This window comes from Aythya ferina, assembly GCF_964211825.1.
Source record: "Aythya ferina genome assembly, chromosome: 4".
NCBI lineage: Eukaryota > Metazoa > Chordata > Aves > Anseriformes > Anatidae > Aythya > Aythya ferina.
Window position 1 is genome coordinate 30,358,307 of NC_140300.1, and position 24,540 is coordinate 30,382,846.

At 46.3% G+C, this 24,540-nt stretch overlaps 2 long non-coding RNA genes across 2 annotated transcripts in view; one reads left to right on the forward strand and one right to left on the reverse strand.

Moving 5' to 3' along the window:
• Positions 1 to 1,795: 1,795 nt before the first annotated feature.
• LOC311435485 lies at positions 1,796 to 6,761 on the reverse strand. The gene is made up of 3 exons (XR_014692144.1): positions 6,453 to 6,761; positions 4,653 to 4,806; positions 1,796 to 3,087 (listed from the first exon to the last, which is right to left on the reverse strand). It is a non-coding gene; the product is annotated as an uncharacterized lncRNA (long non-coding RNA).
• The window catches only part of LOC311435486, a 33,331-nt gene continuing 14,339 nt past the window's right edge, over positions 5,549 to 24,540 (forward strand). Inside the window, exons 1-2 of the long non-coding RNA XR_014692145.1 lie at positions 5,549 to 5,706; positions 16,606 to 16,772. This is a non-coding gene — a long non-coding RNA (uncharacterized lncRNA). The remainder of the gene's footprint in view (positions 5,707 to 16,605; positions 16,773 to 24,540) is intronic.

Consider the following 24,540-nt stretch of genomic DNA (forward strand, 5'->3'; position numbering starts at 1 on the left):
ATGAGTGGATCCAAGGTGTTACTGCATTATAAAAGCACATGGCAGCACAACTGTCTTTCCTTAACATATTCTAGCATCCTCAGGACTCTTTCAACCCCTGCAGAGCACTGTGTAGGAGGAAGAAGACTCCTGCATCTGGGCTGTAGGATTTTGGGGAGGTCTTTGAGTTTTACTCCTACAAGTTGACCAGACTGCAAAGAAAGAATAGACAGAGCTCTGGGCAGCTGGGAAAACAGCGATGGCTAGGGAGGGAGAGGATTCTGCTGCAGGAAAGACACCTGAGTGAGGTTCATGAAGGAGAGGAAAAAAAAAAAAAAGGCCTCTTTGGTTTGGGTTAAGGCAGTGCTGAACACAAGAGAACACAGCCTGAATATGAATCAAAAGCTTGAGTCTACCTCAGGCTCCTCCGGAGGCCCTAAGTAAAGCTGCCATCCCAAATTGTCCTGTCTAGACTGCTGCTGCCAGAGCACAGCTTGAGCACTGTGGGACCTGGGAAAGCTTATCCCTGCTTGTTGGATCCACACTGTGGCCCGTACCTCACATGTGCATGTTGTCTCCTTCCCTGCAGCCTTAGGAACAAAGGGAAAACTATCCCTCGTGCCACCTGATGCAGCTCCCCCACAAGGGGAGATAGGTGCCTACATTTTTTCCAGCGGTTAAAAAGCATAAAGGCTGATATTTCTCTTGCTAGAGGATTAGATAAGCTTAAGGAACTTGTCACAGCCACCTTTATCCCCAGGCCTGCATTGTCTCTGAGATGCTCTTCACAGCTGCTGCTGGGCTGCCTTCAGTACACAAAGTGCCATTACTTTGCGTCTGCCGAATCCCTCTTGGCCTTCCAAATCCCGGAGAGCTGAGCAGAAGAGGAGGGTCTCCCTTCCTGCTGAGATCTCTTTCCTCCTGCCTCCCCCCAAGTTACTATTAAACCTCCATTGTGTAAATGCCTCCTGAAAGTCAGTAATTAAAGCCAGCGGTGTTGCATGAAGGCAGTTTCTGATTAGTCCTCATTACAGTGTGCAAAGGGGACAGAAACAGTCAGGAGTCTGAAATCCCAACTTACATTTGCATTTCTTTGTTTGTCAGTGAAGTGTATTTGACATGGAATTGCTGAGGCAAGCATGGCACTCTTGCCTGCTGCATAACTAAACCCTCACACTCAGAAGTCACAAGCAGAGTCCTCAAAAACCTGAAGGTTCATATCGACTTGATGGCACGTGACATTTTAATCTATGTATTTTGAGTTACACTTATTTGCTAGCCATCTTTCAGAATGCAGGGGGCAAACATTTTAATATCTCTTTGTAAGCCTGTGGACTAGAAAGGCAGTTCTTTATCCTTTCTTTCTTTAAAATGAGAGGTGGGAATCTCTTATCATTGCAGGAGTTGGAGCTGTCAAAGGGAAAGATTATACTGAGATGAAGAGCCTGTCACCATAGCTGGAGATACTGTGGGTGGTTTTGTGGACAGTGCTGGACCAAGCCCATCATAAACTTCTGGGAAATTCACACTGTTAATTCCTCCTTCCAGTTTTGTTTCTTGAGACCTCTCTTTTCTGGTGGAAGCCTGTGCTTGCCACCCCTGAAACAGATGGCATGGTGAACCTGAGGTCAAGGAGAGCAGCAACAGTCTCAAAGCTGGTGAGCAGCCATCCCACTCCTAACCCCTCCGAGCCCCAAAATATGAAGAGCCTGGCTTTAGATGCCCCACTGGCACCAGTACCACATGCACAGCACTGGCACCTGGCCTGAGGGGTGCTCTGTCAGTCTGTGGTCAAATCCTCTTACACTGCACAGACTGCCTTAGCCAAACTGTGACAAATTCAGGTCCTCTCTGCTGCAGACAGATTTATTAAAACCTCGTGATTGAATTAATTCTGCTGTTATCAGCCCTGCACAGCACTCTACAAATAGCCTGATGGAGAAACTCGGAGTAAAAAAAGGGCCTGTGAGATAGTTTCTGTTCAGACAGGCCGACCTGCCATCCTGCAGAGCAAAACCTTTTTTCCCTGTCCTCTCAGTCAAACCCAAGCTTCCTCACTCAGCTCAAACCTTTTATTTGCACAGTGACCTCTCACCTGGGGCTTGCCAGCCAATTTGTAAGCCCTTTAATAACGAAAATCCATTACCCTGCTTTACACATCAAAACTCACACAGGCTCCTCCCAAACCAGAGAACTCAGCAGATGAACTCTGGGTAAAAAGCACAATGATTTATACAAACGGTGCTATTCAAGGGCATCGCTTCTCTTTCTCCTCAGCAGAAGGAGGAGGTTTCTTCCCCTCCAAACCTTACAGAAGCAGGCTTTATAACTAATCACAGCATTATTAGGGTTATCCAGGCACAAGATCAATCTGCTGTAGCTGCACCACGTGCTAGTGATGCAGCTGGCAAAGCCTTGCTGTGTCCCGGTGTCTCCAAGGCTGCTTCAGAGGTGGCTAGGAGATGAGGCTGGTCAGGCTTTCCCTTGCTCCAGCATTGCACGTGGTTCTCTGCGCTGCTTTGGGGCCCTTTACAGCTGCCCTAGTCTTTGTCCAGCTCTAAAGGTAACGCGTTCTTTACGCACGCAGCATCAGACATGGGAAGTCTCTAATTTGAGCTGAGGATTAGCGAAGTGTTTGTGGCAAATTCTTCATGGAGGAAACAACAATAACCCAGCCTGTCTTAGAGACCGGTGCTTCCACTGTCATCTTGGAGCGAGTGGTAGGAAATGGCAGTGAATCTGCATCCGTGGCAGTTCCTTGTGAGCCACAGATAATGTCTGCAAGAGCCCCTTCCCATCCGGGGGCTGGGAGAGGGGGCTCTGCAGTCAGCACGCCGAGGAGCAGGAAGGAAGGGTTGTCATGCAGACACCAGGGCTGCTCTGCCCCGTCCTTCTTCGTTTTGTCGTACCACTTCACTTGACACCACGCGTTGTGCTTACCATAGCAAACCTGTCAGCATCTTCCAGATCTATGTAAATTCTGGAGGAGGTGAATTCAGCTGCTTCCTCTTGAAAACCTTTATTGGGTGACTTTCACACTGCCCCCACAGAGTCCTGCTCCTTGAAGTCAACGGGAAGTCTGGGTGTGGTGAAAATTCAAGATCAGACCTGTAAATCAGATGATAAAGAGAAGTGGATCGGTAGGAAATGCTCTTGGGGATCAACATATTCCTCTCCCATAAATAAGAAGCACAGGGAATGGCTCAGGAACAGCTTTGCTCTGACACAGAGGAGACTGTATTTCAACAACATAATGGTCTAATAGAGCTTTCTAATAGGTTCAGGACATCAAAGCACCCTGATGCTAAATGAATTGTCTTAGCCATCTAATAAAATCCTTTTCTGGAGGAGGATATGCAAATTTGTGTGGTTGCTCCAAGGATTTTTTCAGACCTCTTGTATGGTATTAGCATGTCCTGTGGCAGAGCCCAGTCCCCAGCAAATTGACATGCTGTATACTGTGTCCAAAAATGTTTGATGTGGCTCTTCAGGCTTCAGATACTCAGCCCTAGGGAACATATTCTGCTGTGTCCAAATCTCCTTGGTGCTCTGACAGCCTCCCCTATTCACTGGCTCCTTCAGAAATACCCGTGGCAGGTCACTGTGGGAATTACCTGTCACTTCTGTCCCTCTGTTTGCTGTGCTTATTTAATTAATGTTATTCCTGCTTTCTTACTGACTTTCTTCATTGTTCCAGAAGCCAATGGTACTTTGCCTGTTGTGGGTCATAAGTCAGCAAAAGGTTGTCCATGACATCATTGCAAAAGCCATGAAAATGCATAGAAACATGCCCGTGCATGCAGAGAACCCAAGCAGGAGACAGAAATAGGAAAGGAATGTTCCATTTTCACCAACAGCGCTCACGTTTGTCATGCGGTTTGCTCGTGTGAGCCGTGCTGGCACAAGCTGACTCTTGGGCTTTGTCCCCAGGAGGTGAGGTGGGCTTCCATGAAAAGGCAAGCTGAGAAATGCATTTCCCGTGCTCCTCCCTGTTAGCACGGCCCTGCTTCTGCCACCACCTCACCTGGGGACTTTCTGTATTGCTTATGGGGCAGTGGAGCCGGGTGCCCTTTTATGAGCTGTTTCATCATGTTGCTGGAATCATGAACAACAGCGGGGCTAATAAAAGAACCTTTGAATGTTCTGCAGATGGAAGATGTCATACTGGGAAAATCAATCCACAGATCTACTCTTTGATGGAATCTAGCTGCAGGCAGATGCTTTCATGTACAGCAGCATCTTCCCAGACAGATTATTTCCTTGCTCACATTGTATACAGTAGTGCAAGTCCTGGGATAAGCAGCTTTGCACTGCAGCACTTTTATAAACACAGCTACAGAGTTCCTTTCTCATCCAGGCTGTTTCCCTGCGGTGCAGTTTTGGGAGGGACGAGGGAGAAAACAGACTGGCAGTGACCATCTGACTCAGGAAATTTGGTCCCAGGGTTAACAAGCAGTGATTCAACAGCAGATTTCAGGAGCAACCCGTTCACTGGTGTGAGCCGAATTCACCTCTCCACCCAGCCCCCAGTGCGATACACACCAATGTAAATGAGATTGAGCAAATATCTAGCATGTCCAGTTGCTCAGAAGAAAGCCAGGAAGTTGTTCTGTCAGCATTTCCATTTAGTTTCCTCAACAGTTTTTTAAGTTAAAAAAAAAAAAAATACCTACAGCCACTTCCATTGCTAGGAGTGAAACGATAAAGATCAGATGGGAGCTCTGTTCAGACAGCTGTGCAGAAGTGGTCTGGAGTTCTCATCAGAAGATGAGACACATTGAGACATGTTGTGATACTTTCTTCTGTTACGCATTATCACATTTGCACCTAGAAACAGCACGAAACACCCGACAGGCCAAGTGTTACATATGCCAAGCTCCAAGTAACCTCCATAAACAGCAAGAAGGACATCTCTTTATATGTGCAGATGTCATATCACATGCTGAGACAATAATAAATCCAACCTGCCAACTCATTTTATTTTTATGAGCCTACATTTTTGGACAAGAGTTTCTTCTCAGTGAGATTTTGTCTGGTATCTATTTCCAATGACTAAAACTGAAAGGAGTTCCCACCTCATCTAACCTAGGCTGACCCAGCTACATTCTTCTAGGCTTATTTGTTTTTTTTTTTTCTCTCACCACCAATAGTTGAACATTAACATTTCCATGAGAGAACTTCTACGCAGTGCCTGCCCAGGGGAAGCACAAGAAATTACGACATAGTGTGAGGGTTCATCAGCTTTTTTTTGGTGAGGACTGCATCTTGCAGCAGAGATTGTCTCCTAGAGCACTTACTTTCCCACCCCATTGGTATTTGTAGCCCCTTACCTTCTGTACCTAGTTGTCCTAAACACAGCCAGTGGTGACAAGAAAAGGTATATATTTACATGCAAAAGCAACATCAGAAGAATGCCTGTGTGCTCTGTCTTTGGTGTGAAAAGACAGTGTGTTTGTCCATAAAAAAAAATAAAATGATAAAGTTTATTTTCTTAGCTTTTCTTTCTCTTTTTACGTCTCCTGAAGTTTCTCTCCCTGTTTTTCTGCCCTCAGCCCTGCCTGTTCTTTTCTGGAGGCTGGTTTCCACCAGGAGATGCAAGTCGGCATTACCCACAGACCAAGTGTTTGGCTCTGCTCCACATCCTGCGTGAGAGGGACCATTAAAGAAGAACAGAGAGGGTGAAATTCCACCCAAGTCATTTTCATTCTTCCAGCCCCAAATTCCCACGTAAGTATTGCTAAAATTTAAACCAGGTATTACTATTTGGCAACTTCAGCCAAAGGGTTCAGCACTATATATAGAATAGTCTCTCCGTCTTTCCTTTCCTGCACAGAACTTCAGTGACTTTCTCGTAGCAATTTGGTCTCTTTATTGTTCTGCTGTTTGTTCTTCCAAAGTGCAGAAAGGTTGTTTCACTTCAGAACTCAGAGTTAATGGCAGACAAGAGGAAGTAGGTGTGAAATGGTTTATATACGCAGAGTGAAAACCTGGTGCCCTTTCTATTTATAGCTCTACTTGAACTTTCATTCATTCAGTTGCTATTTTGGTACAACAAACATCTCCTGGGGAAAGTACGTTAGCAGTTTGCCAGTGAGCAAAAGCAAAAACACTTTGTTCATGCAGACAAATACTTAATGGCCCTAGAAACCACTGCCGTTCCCAGAAAGCATATATAACCAAAGCGATACCAAGGTGAAGCTTACCTCGTACATTCATTCAGCTAATAAGCAGAGTAAAGTTTTGAGGTAAATCCAAACCTTCTTACCAATTTCATATCTTTTTATTAAATTTTAAATCAAGGGAAATTATAGTATTTTTATTCTCAGTGGAGCAGGTTTTTCTGGTAAAACAAATACCCCTTGTCACTTCTGCCTTTTGTGTAGAGAGTTGGCTAACCAGCATTAAAAGCTTCAGATGGGATTTTTAATCTTGGTCTAGGGGGTTTCCTTAGACGTTCAGCACCTCACACCTACCTGTTACAGTGCAGCCAGGGTCAGCGTGGAGTTCAGATCGCAGGCCAAGTCCACAGTGATAACGCAGGTCTGACATCAGGCTGAGAAGGCAGCCTGCAGGTTGGCGTCACTGCCTAGACCAGCAAAGATTATTGCTTAACTTCTAATGTAGCTAAATTGAGATACCGTAAGTTTAATTCCCATGGGTAACACAAAGCAGAAAAGCGTGGGTTTCCAGCGGCCCTTAGCTTCTTCCCAACAGAAAGACCCAACCAACTTCATGCCTACACGGTCTGTCACACTGCTTCTTGGGCCAGGAGTACACACCAGCATGAGCTGACTATCTCCAGCTGTGCCTGACTGCTCAGCCCAAATGATCAAGCACCCATCTGCAGCTGTGTGAAATAGGAGTAGTGCCTTGAAACAAACCTCTCAATCACTCTTACCCAGACATATGCTCTAATATCTTCCTTGACGCTTCTAAAAGTAAGGGATTGTCCCAGTACCAGCGCTGGTGATGGTGGGACAGTGAAAGAGGGAAATGGTAGGAAGTGGGTGACTTTATAGAGATGCTGTCAGCTGTAGGTAGCATCAACTGCATTTCCATCTCATGTGTTGCAGGAGGCCTGAGAGAAATTCTGGTAACTCTCTTTGCCAGGAGGTATGACATGATCTTGGGTAGAACTGCTGATAAAAGGGGTTCGGTCTGTGTGAGATATGCCAGACAGGAGTCACTCTGAATAAGCTCTAGCTATAGCCATGCTGCATGTGCAGGTGTGGTTGTAAAAGGGAAGGTCAGAGTTTTGCAGCAGATGGGCTGGTATGAATATTTGCATCACAATATCCTGTGTACTACATCATTAATAAGTGGAAATTAGTCTCTGTGCACATATGATTTTCTCTGGTTAGAGCTTTAATATTTTTTAGAGGCTAACGTCTGTTTAAGTGCTAGGCATTTCTTCAGAGAGAGAAGATGAATGATTTTGGGTGAAAGCCAAATCCCACCTTAGCACTACTGCTGGGTGCAGTGCCTAATGATGGTGCTGTCCCTGGAGTAAATGGAGAGTTTGCTTGTTGGATCCACTACACGTAAGGGTCTCCCTAATTGGTTATGTTGGGAATCCCTGGCTGTACGACAGCCAAACTTGCAATTAACACCTTCCTTCACATTTTTGGCATTTAGCCATTATAGTCATAATGTCTTAGATAATTCCTTTGCTCTCTCATTATCTATTGATAGGTGATATTTTTAATGAACCCAGAGCTGTTTGCACCCACCACTACACTCCTTCTTACATACAAAATGCCCTTCCATTGAACACCGTTGGGTACGTCACTGAGATGCGGCTGCTCAACGGGCAAAGCTTTCTCTAGAGGAACAGTCTGGGCCATGGCCTTCATCTGAAGAAAATCTGTGGCAGAAAAACCTGGACGTGGTCTGGTGTGGCTCATAATTCAAGGCCTTAGCAAAGCATGTGTAAGCAGCCAGGATGAAGGTTACACTGCCTGTACTCTTATGAACTTTGAATGCCTGGCTTTGCAACCTCAGTAACATTGCAAAGCAAGCTGGGGGAGGGAACTGTGCATGTGCCAGTGTCACTTTGAGGCAAGCGGTTCCAGAGAACCGTTCGCTAGACTGTACCGGGGCAGTCTGGTATACTGCTGACTTTATTGAGACACTGAGAGTCTTGGCATTAGTCACTTAGTGCGTGACAAGTTGCAGATACATTTGGAATGAGGACATTAGACAGCCAGGTCAAGGTACTCAAAGATCCTTTTCTTCCAGCAAGAATTAAGGGTCGTACTATCTCTGAGGGTCTGGACCATCTCCCATAATTTGGAGAGACCCAGCAATGTTCTAATATAACCTCATGTTACAAGCCACAGGAGCTTCCCATATATATATTTTTGTGTGTCTCTAAGTTACAGCAGAGCTATTAGAAAGGCTAAAAAATAAACAAAAAGGGAAAGATCAATAAAAGATGGCTTTCTTAATTCATCGCCTTTCCTGTCTCTTCCTTGGAGCACAGAGAAGTCACTAGAAAATCATGTTCCAGGATCAGGAATGAAGGGTTTGATTCATTGCTAATAAGGGGTAGATACCAGGAGTTGCAGGCCAGCTTACAGGTTGAGGGAGTCCTTAATGCTTCTGGGATCTGTTCTAGCATCTGTTGCAAGCATCTTTCTTTCCTGTGGGAGAGGCATTCCTTGCCGTGCTTTCTCTCTCATTTAATCCTCCCTGCTCATACCTCTACTCACAGGCCTTGGTTGCATTAATCAGCGTTGTAGCCCGGTTAGGAACCTAATTGTAACACAAGACACACTGACTGCTACCGAAGGTCTCCCTGTAGCTCAGGAAAAAACATTTACTTGAAATGTGGACAGCCCTTCTGTTTAAACATGGTGTTTTTTCAAATCGAGGTTTTCTAGGATGTGTGCTGGGCCCGTTGTATTAGCACTGGACTGCTTGTTTTGGTCTTAGTCACAAAACTTAACAGGGTTCCTCTGGAGTGAGGGTTTGGGTGCCCCTTCACCTAGCACCCATCCCCAACTTCTACCCACCAGGTATTTCATTGCATCTTGCGTTTTCAAAATGATATCTTCACCTCAGCTTTCATGAGGAGGAATGAACATCAAGCAATTCCCCTTGTCTCCTTCCCCCTCCTAACCCGTAACTTCTGGCTACAACTGCCAGCATCTGCTAGGCAATGAATTCATTGTCTAGAGTCTTTTCTTCTGGTTATGGACACAGCAGAAGAATTCTTGGCCCATTCCTGGCAGATACTCAGGACACACACGAAATTACGTTTGTTTCAAGCTTTGTGGTGCCTTATAGAAGAAGGCTGAATGTGCTCTGGGATTTTACAGCCGAGAGGAGCCACTTTCTATGTAATGTCGGGGTGATCACCCGGTTGTTATACAGGAGAATAACAGCGTGGAGCCACTTGTCTCAGTTCTCAGAAAACTGAGAACCCGTTACTTTGACCTCCTCTAATTGCACGTGAGTTTATCTGAAGAGGCAGCAGGTCTTCAGTTGGAATGAATAATAAAAGGCAGAACTGCAGTGATCGTTTTTTCTGCAGGCAGAGGTGAACAACTTTACAAGCACTTTGTTCAACAAGCGTTGCACTTTCTCTCCGTTCTAGGGTTAAGGTCTGAGGGCAGAAGCAAACATTTAGAAGAGTATTATCCTGTGACTATAAACGAAGATGTGTGTATCGATACTGACATCTCCTATGGCTTGAGCAATCCTGGACGTGGGGCGAGGTCATTCACACTTTCATGTGCTAGCCAGCGAGTTGAATTCTCACACCCTTATCTATTATACTGGCTAAGGCGTCGCTCTGTTTTCTCTTCTATCTGCATAACCACGTGTTGAGCAACTGGAATGTCATTCCAGAAATTCTGACTGGCTTGGGTGTGTGCTCCTCGCAGGAATTACTTCTGGGAATCGCTCAGAAGGGCCAAACAATATAGTTTCCAAAAATTATGCTACTGTACAGTGTGCATTTAAATGAATTGCATAATTTGGCCAAACATAATCCCTCTATTGTAGAGTAGCAGACACCTCTGCCTGCTATTTCAAAAGGTGATCCAGCTGCTAGGAGCTGTGTGCTATTTACATACTTACAATGTTTATTTATAGTGTGTATATGTGCCAGAAGGGAATTAGGGTTTATTTAATATTTTCCATTGTTTCAAAGTCATAGCAGCACAAGGCAGACTCCCACAGCCCCATGTCTTCATAATTCAGCCCTACCATTCATTTCACTCAGCTACATTCAGGACACATTCCCTGATGGAAGTGGCACCACAGCAATACATGTATAGTTAAGTGCTGCTTTCTGGGGCTGGCGACAAAGCCCTGGCACCTAGAGCAAAAGACTGCCTCACTGTGAACAAGTGGACATGGCATGCAGGAAATATCGGTGAGCCAAGGAGCTGTCTTCCTGCTGAACCCAGATCTCTCTGGGTATACATGTAGGGGAATCCCCCACCAAGGGCTGGTGCAGGGCAGTTGCCAGCCAGAGGCAGAGGGATTGTACTCCAGCAGGCAGAGTGAGCCTCGCATCCTTCCTGGGCACCACAGTGGTGGCAGGAGTCCCCAGAACTGGCAGAAGCAGCCAAAAGCTTAGGAATAGATTTAAACAACTGTTGCCTGTGTTGCTGCTACAAAACACGGACCGTTTGCATCAGTGTCTGAAGGCTGCATCTCACTTGCTCATCATGTATGCTGTTTACAAGCTGGCTGGCACTTTAGCTTTCACCTGAAGCAAGTCAGCTTGCTCTCCAGGGAGGAAAACTCAACTTGTCCAAATGAGAACCAGCCACGTACAAGCTCCATCCTTACTGACAGAGTGGCAGTTGGAAAAGCAAAGCCCACCACAAGAAGGCACCAAAAGACACGCAGATGTAGCTCAGAAAAAAAAGTAATGAAGGATTGTAAAAGTAATGAAATCTGACAAAGCAGCCAAGCTGAGTGGCACTCAAAGGAAAACAAAGCTGAAAGCACTTTGGGTGCCTGTCACTAAATTGCAAGGGTCCCTTTGCACACTGGCAGCTCAAGTGCCAGGGCAGAGAAGCATCTCCTGAGGGAAACACTCTGCCCACTTCCACTGGCAGGGAGCAGACTGCAGAGAGCTGTTTTCTGTTCATGGCAACATGGAAACTAAGGGCTCAGTCTAGCTTGTATATACAGAGCTTCATCGCATGCTACCCGATGGCCCTAGCAGTCAGCTGGCATTATGGTTTTAATATGGTCCAAAGCTCGGTTACCTAAAGACAATCAAGAGCTTTTAAAGGAGCTATTACAAAATAGATGAGAAATGGGCCATTGAATGATTCTGTGATTCTCTTGGACTGAATTCCCTCCCTCCAGTGGGCACTTGGCCTTCCAGAGGTCTTCTGAGCTCTTGCATGGGGAGAACAGTGAGAGGGCAAGCTCATACTCCTTCCACACCGTGGCCATTCGTGTGGTGGTTCAGTGGGGGATTATGCTAGAGGCACGGCTCTGCGACCCCTTGAAACATGGCTCCCTTCAGAGCATTTGCAATCAGAGAGAAATTCGGCTGTAACAATAAGGAATGCTGCTCATTTTCAAACTTTGGCTGGCAGTCGTACCTTATGCAGTTGGGATGTATTCTTAGCTTACTGTTTAACCACATTCAGCTGTGCGTTATGCAACTGCTATTAGCATTAATGAGCTGCAAGGCTACTCTGCTGATACTGTTCCTAGAAACAGTCTGCCTGGGAAAGCACGCTTTGGGGCTAGTTAGGGGAGTTGCAGGGAGCAGAGGGGACCAGCATACTTTGGTGCTTGATGAGGTGCCTTGATACGGACCTAGCCATGGGTCTGCTCTTCTGCTGTGAATTTGAAAAATCAGAAAAAAAAAATCTCTGCATGCTGATGCTGCCTTTGTCCAGGGTCAAATTTGGATTCTGGTTAGGAATAATGTCTCCCAAACACTGATGAGTTTGATATGCAACCTGAGGTGAATCTAGGGGGGCAATTTAAAAGCAACTGTTTAAAACCTACAAGCTAAGGAGCAAAATAAAACTTTACCCCCAGACCATGAGGATAACCTGCTGTGAAAATCTCATTTAATCTTTATTTTGAGTAAGATGGAAGTAGCTTTTAAATGTTAACATTTTTTGTATTGGTGTGCAGAAATTGCACTTTGTGCCTCAAAAGAAAGATCTGCAAGGGCCCTGAGTGTATCTTACACATCTCGAATAGATCACTGATGTCAAGAAACTAGCACTAATTTCCAACGACTGAACTTCTTATTTGTTTTTTGGGGGTAGCCAAGTAAAACCCATTTATCTGAAAACTGTTCTGGCAGAACTGAAACAGGTCCCAGATTTGTATGTTCTCTCCCAAGGCTGCGCTTGCTCTCAGCGAGGACTATTTGCATGTCCAGACTAGGCAGTGGTGCAGCCGTGTACTTAGCTGCACAAACCGGTACTGATTTTGCTTGTGCAAAATGCAAACACCCTCAATTACCTGTAGAAAATCCTCGCCAAGGCTTGAGATTTCTGATCTGCTTGGATGTGGCACTTCCTATCATGTGCCCTGGCAGCTGTGCAGGTCTTCATTTGGAGCAAAGCCTGGAGGAAGGCAAGGCGAAGATGGTAGTTCTAGTTGAAAGGCAAACGGATCAAAGGCAGGCGATTAACATCAGCGCCTCTCATCAGGACAGAGTGTCTGAGTTCAGCCTTCCCTTGCATCGCACCCGAAAGCCTGGTCACTCCTTTGTTTGCCTGAAAGCGTCTTGGGTACGGGGCAGCCTGTGCATGGGTCACACATCAAATAAGCACAGGCAGGAGCCCAGACCAAACACGTGGCTGGGACCAGCGAGATGCGATGGGAGATACCTGCAGCGCTCTCGGCCAAACACGAGACCTGAAAGACTGGTGGGAGGCAGACAGGTAACCAGAGAATAAAAGCTGGGGTTCTTGAGCACATAAACAATAGAAACCACAGAACAACCACACTTGCTCTCTAAAATGGCACCACACTCACGGGGCCAAACAGCTGGCCAGATGCTCAGGCTTGAAAGACAGCGACTGAAACCTGTACCAACCTCTCATTTGCTGCCTCATGCCTAAAAACCATGACATCCTCAAAGCTGTCACGGTGATGCTGAGGGGAAAACTGTCCCTTTGTATCTCTGTTGTCTGCTTTCATGTGTGGAGATACTGCATGACAGGCTGCAGTGCTGAGCCTAGTGCTGATCTATGGATATAGATCAGGAAGAGCTTGGCTAAAGTAAACAATTATTCCCGAGTGAACTGGGAACGAGGAAGAAGTCTGCAGACTTCATGCACACATTCTCACGCTGTTTTGCAAGCCTGAGCAATCCTGTTTTCCATAGCCAGGCTGCAGGAGCACGTTCAGCTCTCTTCACGTAGCTTTGTCTGCAGCACCCAAGTCCCCCGTGCTACTTTGGGATGTTCATAGACGTGTAAGGGCTGAGAGACACCTGGGGGATTTCCTGAAGCACCGGAGCAGGTTAGGCACCTCGGGCTTGATGTCTGTCTGCCACATCAGTGCTGTAGTAGATGGTGCTTACAGGAGACTCCACAGCTTCTTGCCTGTTCCCTTTGGGTCAGGAGAAACATCTTCAAAAAGCCGTGCCTTAAGCGTGTCACCCCAGGCCTGCCTTTCTCCAGTTACCTCCTTTGGGCCCCGCAGGGATTATAACATTTTTCAGGTAGAGATTTAGCTGCTTATTATAAACACATCAGTGGGGTGCTCTGGCATTAACCAGGTTCTGCTGCCATCGGTATCACCAACAGCTTCGCTTCAAGGGGAGCACAGAGGGGATCCTGCCCTTCACCACTTTCTCCACCTAGCCCTTGTGCATCCCTAGGGTGCAGTGCCAAGGATCTGGCCGCCCTTTCAGCTGTTAGCTCTGGCACTCAGCACACCATACTGCTGTCCCCGTAGCTTTGTAGCATCCACTTGGTGCCCTAAATGAGCTGTCAGAAGAGGAGACATCAGGTCTCAGCAGGACTGATGCTGTTAGGAGAAAGGCAGGTGGCTCACCCAGAAGGGAGTTCACTGCACTGCATCAGGTAACTGCTCAAGGATATTGGGCTGGACTCGGGGGAGATGGACATCCCCAAAAGAGAGATTGCTGTGTACACAGAGGAGGCTGTGGGCTTTCCACAAGACTCTTTTCTTGAGGTGTGCAGCACAGCACTCGGAGCTTACAAGCATTGACAGTTTAGAAACACTCTTGTGCATGAATATTTCAAGAGAAAAAAAAAAAAAAAAGGAGGACACTAAAAATGGACAAAAGTCTTTCATAGGGCTGGGCACGTTTCAACTCCCATTTTTGATCTCTCCTCACCAGCCCTCCGTACTGGGTATGGCTATGGGAAATACTCCCAGATCTGTATACTTCTGCACAGTCAGCACACACTGAGTTACACGGGTATGCCCAGCTCCCACTGTCAGCAAAAAGAACGTGCACTCAATGGCATCTTGGGGTAGACGTGCTCCAAGGCACATGTCCTTGGTCTCAAGCAAGCTACCTCTCAAAAAGCAGCCTGGCAAAGGAGAGTTTGCCTTTTAGGTCTCACAGAAAAGGGTCTGTGTTCATATGGTTTCATATGCTGTGTAGTTACTGTTCAAAGGACTGGGACAACTTCTGCTGTTTCCTGATAACATTTTCAGAAGGCTCTGGTCTATCCCATGTGGCAGTGCTAGGAAATAATGGCTTACTGGTGGCAACCTGCAAACTACTAGCAATACAGCTCAAAATCACAGGACGTTTTTATAAAATGTTAGATGTGAAACCAGACACTTAAAACACAGGCACGGTCCTTCGTGGCAAGGATGCAGAAATGGTACCCAGTGCCTTTCCATTTAGGTGCCTGCATGGTTTAGGTGCCTCTGGCCCACCTGAGTCAAGCACAAACTAAAATGCCCAGCTTTTCATGACAAAACGACCTGATCTCACACCTTCATGGGAGCAAAGCAAGGTGCAGGTGATGTGAAGAGAAGCAGCAGACAATCTGCAGGTCTGTCAGGGAGCAGAAGCAGCGTGATGACTTCCTGTCCTGCCGCTTGGTACTTCCCAGGTGTCCCTCACATTCAGAGCTATTCTCAATTCCAGAAGAGTTTACCACAGTGAGCTCTTTCTTTCTTTTCTATGCCAGTTTTACAGTCTTGGATGCAGCCTAAAAATAACCCGGAAAGGAAAAAGATTTTGTTTTCTCAGAGGCACAGGTGAAAAAATGCTTCCTATGGCTGGTTGCCAAACAATCCCCAAACAAAACCACCCCCAAACTTACACGAGAAAGAGGCGGCTTTAGCAGAAAGTAAACCACTCTTGGGTTTTGTCCATCTCTTGTGATAAGCCACGGGCATACTTCTCTCTCCTTCCTTCTGCAGATTGGTTACTGATGCTCTGCTCTCTAATTAGGCCCACTCCAGCTTTGTGGAGGAGGTGAGAATCTGCATATGCAAAATGTGTAAACAGCAAACATGCCTCTGCTGGGCTGCCACGCTCCAGTCCAGAAAGACAGAATTGACCCGCATGCCCCTGAGTTCTCTGTGGAGCTCCTCAGACATAAAAGCAACTCTCTGCCAAGGAAGGAGGGGATGTACAAGGGAGGATGGGCGCATGTACAGGCAGAAATTCAGCCTGCAGGCCCAGGGGATTCAGAACAGAAGCCGTACACAGCAGGCTATGTTATCTTGGTGATAATTCATCGCTGTTGCACTGTCACTGCACTGGTGAGAGTCAGGGGCCTCTTCTTAGCCGAAATTTCTCAAAGTACTAACATTTCCTGGCCTTGGCACACCAAACAAGCAACCGTTACTACATGCCCAGGTTAGCTGCCCAGACCAGCGGGGGACATGCCCTGACATTTGTGTGGTTATCAGTATGGATAACAAAAAACCCTTATGACTGCACAGGAAGAAGGTGAAAAGCTGCATTATCTTATCTGAGGAAGGCCATGGCCAATGCAGCAGCTGCTTGGCCATCCGAGCACTTGTGTTTGCATTCCTTATGAAACCCTTGCACGGTACCAGACACCAACGACCTTACCAATAATTAACAATGGAAATTTCATTCCCACATGCCCTTGGATAACAGGGCAATGTAACGGAGATGTTTTTCTTGCCCTGTCAAATACCTGACAGGGTGTTGTAAAGCTGGTTAATTTGTATGGGTGCTGTGCTTGGGATGAATGCTGTTACCTACAACAGAGTGAATAGTCCTTTGCTCTTCTGTCAAAGGCCTCGGTGGGACTTTGGAGTCACCTTTTTAAAAGTTCCTATGTGATTTAGGATTCCTTCACATGGAGATTTCTGAGACTTCTGCCAGCAGTGTACATCCCTCCGTGGAGATCCCGTGAAAACTCATCTTCTTAGTAGAGTTTAGGGATATGGTTTAGTGGAGGGCTGTTAGCGTTAGGTTGGAGGTTGGACTCGATGACCTTGAGGTCTCTTCCAACCTAGAAAATTCTGTGATTCTGTGATTCTACATTTTCCCACAGAAAAATCATCTTGGTTCGGGGAGCTGGGAGCTCCCAGCTAGCCCATGGGAATATGGGGCTTTTGCTGCTCCGGTGTGGGCACTGTAACCTCACAGACATCTCGTGCTGCATCCTTGTAGGCATTCAGAGACTAACACGTTTGTTTTTCTTGCCTTTGCAGACTGCTCTGACAAGGAGAGACCTGGAGACAGCCATCCCGCCTTGTCATCACATTGCTGCCGGCCTCCTCAGGCACATGCTGCCTTCCTGGGAGAGTGCTGCAGCTCCTTCCCAAGACCCCACGTGCTGTGTCTGCACCTCCAGCCAGACCATCTTGGCTAGTGTCTGGTAAGTCAACTCCTGTGCTGATCCACAGGAGAAAGTCCAAAAGAAGGCAAGTCCCTACTTTTATCAAATCTCCCCTAGGAATCCACACACCACAGCACACTCCCTTTGGAATAACTGCACTAATAAGAGTCTCCCTCTTTGTATGGGAGAATAACAGCAGGACTTAGAGCAGCAGTTCCCAGATTCAGGGGATGACAGCTCAAAGCAGGCTGTCTTTAAGGTTGTTTCAGATGGGAACTTGTATTGAAGGAGCAGGAGAGTCTGCCAACAAATAGAGCTATCATGAGCTGGGGAGGCTTAAGAACTGTTATATCTGATATCACCCCTGTCACTAGTCATCTTCTTTGGATGCAAAGAGGCCACTTAAACCTCTTTGCAGACAAAGCAGTAGAGAAAAAGTTAATTGTGATCTTTTTTGAGCTGTGTGTTTCCCCTCTCTGTCACAAAGATAGTCACCTGTGCATTTAGTGAACACCCAATGGCTCCCATACTTAATGCTCACCTTGCAGAGCCTATTCTGAGCTGCAACTCTGAATTTTGCTGTCTATGGCGACAATGCAGTGGTTCCAGGTAAGTCCCTCCAACCCCCTTCAGGCAGCTTTTCAAAGCTTTTTATTCAAAGTCTTTTCCCTAAATGTTATATCTGAATTTATGGTCTAACACCATATACTGTTATCGATAGTATCATACTTGGAGCTTGAGCAGAGGTCTTTGCACAAATAGAAAATCCCCTCTGACTAAGCAATTAGCTGCAATTTTTCAGTGAAGGTGTTTTAAAGATTAGTACACGTTTGACTACGCGGAACGAAAGCAAATGTCTCCTCACTCACGGACGTAGCATTCACAGATCTGCATGCGGCGAATTCTTTTGCTTTGTATCTCTTGTTTTCCCTTTCATGATAATAGCTGGGCATGAGTTTGTGGGTTTCCTTGTTTGTTTTTAAAGGCAGTGGATGGAGTTGGAAAAGATTTTCTGTGCAGGAAGTATGAGCCTATTGGTTTAGCTCTCTCAATAGGGGGATTATAGAGTCAGAAACATGGGGAAACCCTGGTTTGGAAGGTCCTGTACACATTCCTTCAAACTGTTCTGGCGTCTCTCCAAAAACAATGGTGGTTTATGTAAGGTATTGAGAGAGAATGACAAGAGCATGAGTATAAATCTGCCTCTCAGTAAGTAGAGAAAATATGCTTGTTATTTCGTTCAAGCTTGTTCAGGGGTAGAGAGAAGGGTAGGCAGGCATAATGCCAAGTGGTAAGGTAGGCGTTGCCAGTAACCAGGATGGTTTCTCACATTAGTAATGGTTCCTCCTCATTTTCAGGTGAACAGTTCAAAAACATTCAGCTTGACAGGGCCTGAAACCTCTAAGAGCTTTGGAAAGGGGCTACGTTGCTTAGGAGCCTCTCAGGTTTGAAAGGATGTGAAGGCCATGGCTGAGGTAAGCTAGGCCATCCTGCCTGCAGCTGTCCACCCTGAAGAGGCTTCTGCTGCTATCGCTCAGCTTCCCCACCCAGATGGAGGACAATGCTCCCCAAGATCCACCAGCCCTCCTGTGCCCCATTTTCTTCCTTGTAGCGAGTTTCCCCCTCCAAAAATAGGGAAAAACTGTACTGCTCCTGCTTGCTATATGAATGAGCAGTGGATATGATTCTGCAGATCCAAACCTCTTCCAAAGTGCTAAACCTGTTCAGTTTGTCTTTTTAGTTGCATTGGTTATACGTAAAGGTCACTTGGACAGTGCTGGAGTCAGAGATGCTGGCAGTACCTCCTGGGGTGTAAATGGCTGCCAACCCCCAAGGGCACTCACTGACCAGGAGATGAGTTACTCTGGACTCTGTCATTGGGCTCTTCACACCCGGGGTGAAGTCTCACAGCTGGCTTTGTCCAGTCTCTGCACTTTGTGCCAGGATCAGGGTGCCTTTATCCCCCATGCTCACAACACCCCAACACCCTCCACAGGGTGACAACTCCTTGCAAAGTCAAGGTGAAGGCTGCCACCTACTGAGTCCCCAGAGCTGCCTCCAGTGACACCTGAGCATGCCTTGGAGGTTTCTAAGCAAGCAGGCAGGCACACAAAGCCTTATTTCCAGCCCTTCAGGAGCCAGTTGCTTTACTGCCACCAAACACAAGACTTGTGCATCTGTCTCTTAGCACTCCATGTGCCCATTGTGCACACCTCACCGGCCAACCCTAAGGTTCTGCAAGAAGCTGTATTTGCCTTGCCCAAATCAAACTGAAGCAGAGGTACTTGGCAGCAGTGCTGCAGGGAAAGATCTCAGCGCAGGATTCAGCAGGCTCTTTGGATCTGAATCTGGATCTGAAAAGCAGTATCACCCTCATGTAGTATGTTTACATTTAGACACACTTAGTTTGGATAGCAGGACTTTGGTATGAGCTTGCACATTGCAGACCTGCTTTTTAAGAACAAATTATCTTCAAAACCACCTCAAGGGATCTGAATACCTAGTCTGTGTTTGTAACATAGGGCTCCCATGGGAGCTATTAAAAACTGCTGTTGAGAGATATGCCCAAGATGAAATTCCGGGAAAGTCAACTGCAGAGTAAATCAGGTAATCGCTCGTGAGCCTCAAATGCTGATGTTCTGACCCTTATCCTGCCTGACAGTCTGAAAGGATCAGAAAAAAAAGATCTTCTCCCACCCACCTTCTAAGTCTTGAGATTAACAACATTAGATCCCCGGGAACGTTCACTGATCCCTGTCAGCACACACACATACACATGCATGGAGTAATTCCCGTGTTACCAGCTCTCCTAGATAGGTTTTTAACTGATCTGTGAGGAATTCATTCTGCCTGGAAGGTGCCCACTGAGAGCTGCATGCTGCCTGACCTGATCATGCAGACCATTTATTGTCCCAAGCATACCGACAGAACTTTATGCCCGTCCAGCAAATGATACTGATCTCCCTACATGGAAGCTTGTTCCCCAGTGCTAGGATGAGGCATCAATCTGCTTGCTCTTCTCATGTCAAACCCCACAACAGAGCAACCTTCTGTTTATTCTCATACTCGGGTCTCTGTACACATAGGGTGGGCTTTACTGTTAACTTCATTAGTCTTTAAGTTAGGCATTTAATGCCTACCCTCCTTTATAGCCAGCCGAAGGAGAAAGAAACATCTCCAGGGGATGATTCACCTGGATTATTTTAGATACCTCATGTTAAATGAATTCCCTGTGGAGATGCCCTCTCCTTCACTATCTCAAAACAGCTAACTTAAGCTTGGCACCTATCTGCTCAGTGGGTGAATGTGGGGTGAGTGAACCACAGCATTAATTTCTACAAATAATTCAACACCTTAGACCCCACTGAAGTGAAGAAGACCACAAGGGATAGTCTGACTGTACATAGCAGCGGAGATTTAGCAACTGAAGTGTCTAGCGTGTTTGATACTAGAGGCCAGATTCGCTAAAATCATATTCTTAAAGCAATTAAAATCCGATTGTATAATGAATGAATTGGAGATCACCGCAAAGCTATGAGTTTCCCACCCTTGTTTCAAGTTGCAAAGACCTGGGATCATCTCATCTAAGCATCTGTTGCAAGTACAATTTATTGTGCTGTTGCTGGGAGGGTTATGATAAGGGAACAAAGCTGCAGAGTTAATTAATTAATGGAAGTCAGCAGTGGGTGGGGAGCACTGTAAGGCTACAGGGCTCTCCATACCTTTCGCAGGGCTCTCGTTACCCTGGAATTTACTGATGGCTGCCGTGAGGCACTACTGACTTTGATCTCCAGACAGTCGCAGGCCTGCTTACAGCCAGTGGGTGTGTTAGCACTCTTCTGTCAGGCTCAATGGAGGGAGCAATTAAACCTCATTTATGTAGGAGATAGCCTCGAAACAAGAGGAGCCGACACCCCAAAAATCACATGACATGGCCTACTCAAAGCACTGTTTGGGTGGCTGGAAGGGTCTTGTTCTAATTACGTTCACCGGGGGAAAAGATACCCTTGTGGTATTAAGTGACCTTGTTCAGGAAAAAACTGTTTTCCTTATTTTTTCCAATGCCTGCTCTGAATCAATAAGTGAGTAAGCCTAGATGGGTTTTTGGTTTGGTTGGATGGGACTCGAGTCTGACCACCTGGCGACAGAGACAAGGCTGAAGAACTCTGAGTGACAGTCCTGGAAAGGGAATGATAGCAAGGTACTGTCTTGGGAAACTTCAAACACATCACTTTATCAAAGCATGATTCAATACATCACTCAGCAAGTTGCTGCAGACACAAGTTATCATCTGAATACCAAGCACATTCCAGTATCTGCCTCTGAAATGAGGAGTCTACATTTCTTATTCAATATCGTTAATATGACATGCTTTCCCTTCAGAGCAGATGTAAGAACTTCTTTTCCTAGCAGAGATGATAGGACTGGGATCCTCTGCAAGCTCTGGGAATGAGCAAAAGCCCCTAGCAAGAAGAACTTAACTTTTAAAAAATGTGCCTTGTTATTTAGAAAAAAGAAGGAAAGAATATCTGCAGTAGCTATAGCAGGTAAATAAGGAATGTGGACCTACAGAGACATAGAGGGAGCATGGGGACTGGTTTGCTACATGTGCATACGGGGCTGGTTTATATTTTCTTCTCCCTGCAAGATCACTTCTCCTGGCTTCAAACTGCAGTTACCAGAGAGGGAACCACCGAGTGGAAATGGCCTTTGTGTCTCTGCATGGATTATTGTGCAGTGAGCCACAGTACAAGCAGAAAGTGGCTGCTGGGGGCATAAGGGCTGGATAACCTCCCCCAGTCACAGCTCTTTCCTGACCTATGCTGCCCTGCGGCCTGGCTGCTGCTGGCAGAGCACAGGAGCATGGAAGCCACCCTTGCACACTGTCCTCCCTTTTGCTGAGGGGAAGCTGCCTAAAACTGGCACGCCAAAGTGCTTGGCAGTACAGAAATGTAACGTCATTCAATAAAGCCACTACTCATTTACAGAAGGCCTGCATCACACTGCAGTGTTTTAGGTTATTTTATTAAGGAAGTGAGTCTTAGCTGTTGTGCAACATATCTCTGTTAGCCTGCCTCTAACAACAGGTCGAATTCAGACACACAGCAGGGATTTCAAGGATATGATGTTCGTTTCTGTGTCATGAATACAGCTCACTGGAGAAAGAACAAAATAGACCGAGTGCCCACACTAAGCAGAAACTGGCAATTCAAGCTCTCCTCAAAGAGCCCACAGGCTCCTGCTGTAGGCACCAATCCAGAGGAAACCTGGGACCATCAGTGTCTGGGGAGCAACTGCTTTAAACAGGCAGTGCAGGGACAGTCAGAGGAATGAAGATAAGAAAACTGTGTTGGAAAAACCCTTTTGAAAGCTCAAGCCCATCCCTGCTTCATTCTTGCTCTGGTTACAGTGTTTATGCAAATAATTTGATATGCCTTAAGAAGCTGAACCAGTTGGCTGTTGACTTAAGCAGTTGTCAGTTCACTGGCAGGGGGCATCCACTGGGCTGGCAGGAGGAAAGGTCAGCTCCTGCCCTGTCAGCAGCACAAATCAGAGAGAAAGTCAGTAGAAATTTTCCCATCGTCTTTCTCTCTGACACCAAGGCGCTATTTTATTTACAAAGTCGAGGCAGCTCGTCTCCTTAGCCACAAAGTATAATTGAAAGTGGTCAAAAGAGCATTCAACTACAGCTATGCATTATGGCCACATCAAGCATTTAAAAAATAAATGTCTGGGCCATCTTTAGACATGCAGAAACCACATTACTCTCAAAAAAATAGATATAGTAGAGACACTTCTTTATTTGTCAACTGATTTCTCATCTGTTGGATGTACTGAGATCATGTTTTCAAATTTTTTGGCCACAGTCCTGAGGGAATGAAACCGATTTTAAGGAAAAGATTCCTGCCTTATTCAGAAATCCCTGTCTTCTGGGGTCATAAGGAGCACTCCAAATATCACCAGACTAGCAAGAGTTGGCAATTCCTAGTCTAATATGTCAGAGAAGTTTGCATGGATTGTGCACACATACAGTTATGTTATGCCAAGCATTTTGTCTCTTGGCCTGCTTGAAATTTACTGACTCATGGAATCAAGTTGTTTTCTCTCCTCAGAGAAGCAGCCCCAACCATGGCCTACAAAGCCCTGACCCAAATCCTCCTGCTCTAGAAGTAGACTGGCATGAGGTACTTCACCAAATAATGCCATCTTTTCAGTGCTTATCTGCAGGAGTCGTTGGGGCCTCATTTGTTCCCAAAAACCCAATTACTTGAATACTGAAAGTGGACATCCCCACTAGAGATGCCAGACAACCCACCTGAACCCAGCTCATTCACGCAGAGCAGGCGGGGATGCCTTTTGGGTTCTGATCCTTGTGATGGTCACAGATATCTGTAGGGGCCAACATGTCTCACAATACTGATGCCCTGGGCTCAGTAAAGAAGAGTTGTGTGAACTCTTTCGCTTCACTGTTGGGTCCTGCTAGAGACTGAGCATACGGAACTGAACTCCAGGTAGTGCAAGCAATGCGTTTAGCCCTTAGCCACCTAAAGTGAGCTGAACTCTGGGACTGTGGCCTGTGTGGCTGGGGATCTTGTTCACTAAATTCACAAGCAACAAGCAAGGAAAATGTCTGAGCTTCAAGTGTGCTGGGCAATTATTTAACAATACATTTTAATCAACCATATTAAACCTGTCAGCCTTCCGTACCTAACCAGCAGTCTCCTCCCTCTTCCTCCCAGGGTCCTTTTGCCTTTTAAATAGCAGACATTATTCAAATTAGGATGTGTAGGGAAAGCATACCCCTATTTTCACTAACTGTGCTGAATGAGACTCATTGGAGACTCACAAATCCAACTGTTCTACCTTTGGAGAGCTTCTCCAGAGGAGATATTTTCTGGATCGATGCTGTATGTGTTCTCCTTCTCCCCCTAATTTATGAATAGCAGAAAGCAACAGAATCCTAGCTATGTATTTGGTGGGCGTAAAAGAATGACTCATTAGCCTAATGGAGAGTTATCTGGGCAGTAAATGCACAAATGAGAATATATGACAGTGAGTCACCACTGATTGTAGGCCTGGGTGGGACAGATGCATGTACCATTTTGTTAGGGATCAGTGTGGGGCAGAGTTCAGGATGGGTTCAGGGAGGCAAGATGCTTTTTTATACCTTAACTAAAGACCTTTATATGTAAGATACAGTTGCCAGGCTCCCCTGTATTCACTTCACCAGCAACATCATCCAAATAGGGTCAGTCTTGCTGGATGGAGAGGTCTTGGAGATACTTAGCTACATTTCTGCTGGAGAAATTTCTGCAGGGTCTCGCAGAGAAAGCCCCGTCTTGTCGAAAATGCATCCAAGGCAGGAGCCAGCTCTGAGCACTGATGTGATGCAAGTCATGAGGAAGCCACCAACCACTTCTGTACAAGCCCTACACGTTACTGGCACTCAGATCACCTTGGCCTGAACAGCAAACCCAGCCTGGCACAGCTGAGGCTGTAGGCCGGTGCAGCGTGACTGCAGCCTTGCTTCTGGCTGGGCATCCTCGGCCAAGCAGCGGAGACCTCAACTCCTCATCCCTGGGGAGAAGCTGACAGACCTCATCTGCTGAAGAGCACATGGAGGAGCTGTGCTGCATTCCCCCCTTGTGAGGGCCCTCAGCTGGCTTGCCAGACACTCACAAATGATGCAAGACCGCAATTGCCAGCCTCCTCTTCAGGGAGCAGCACTTCGGCTAATGCTTGCCAGTCGCCCACAGGTTACAGTAGCAGTGTTGTGATGCAAGAAGGGAGATAAAGCGATACGAAC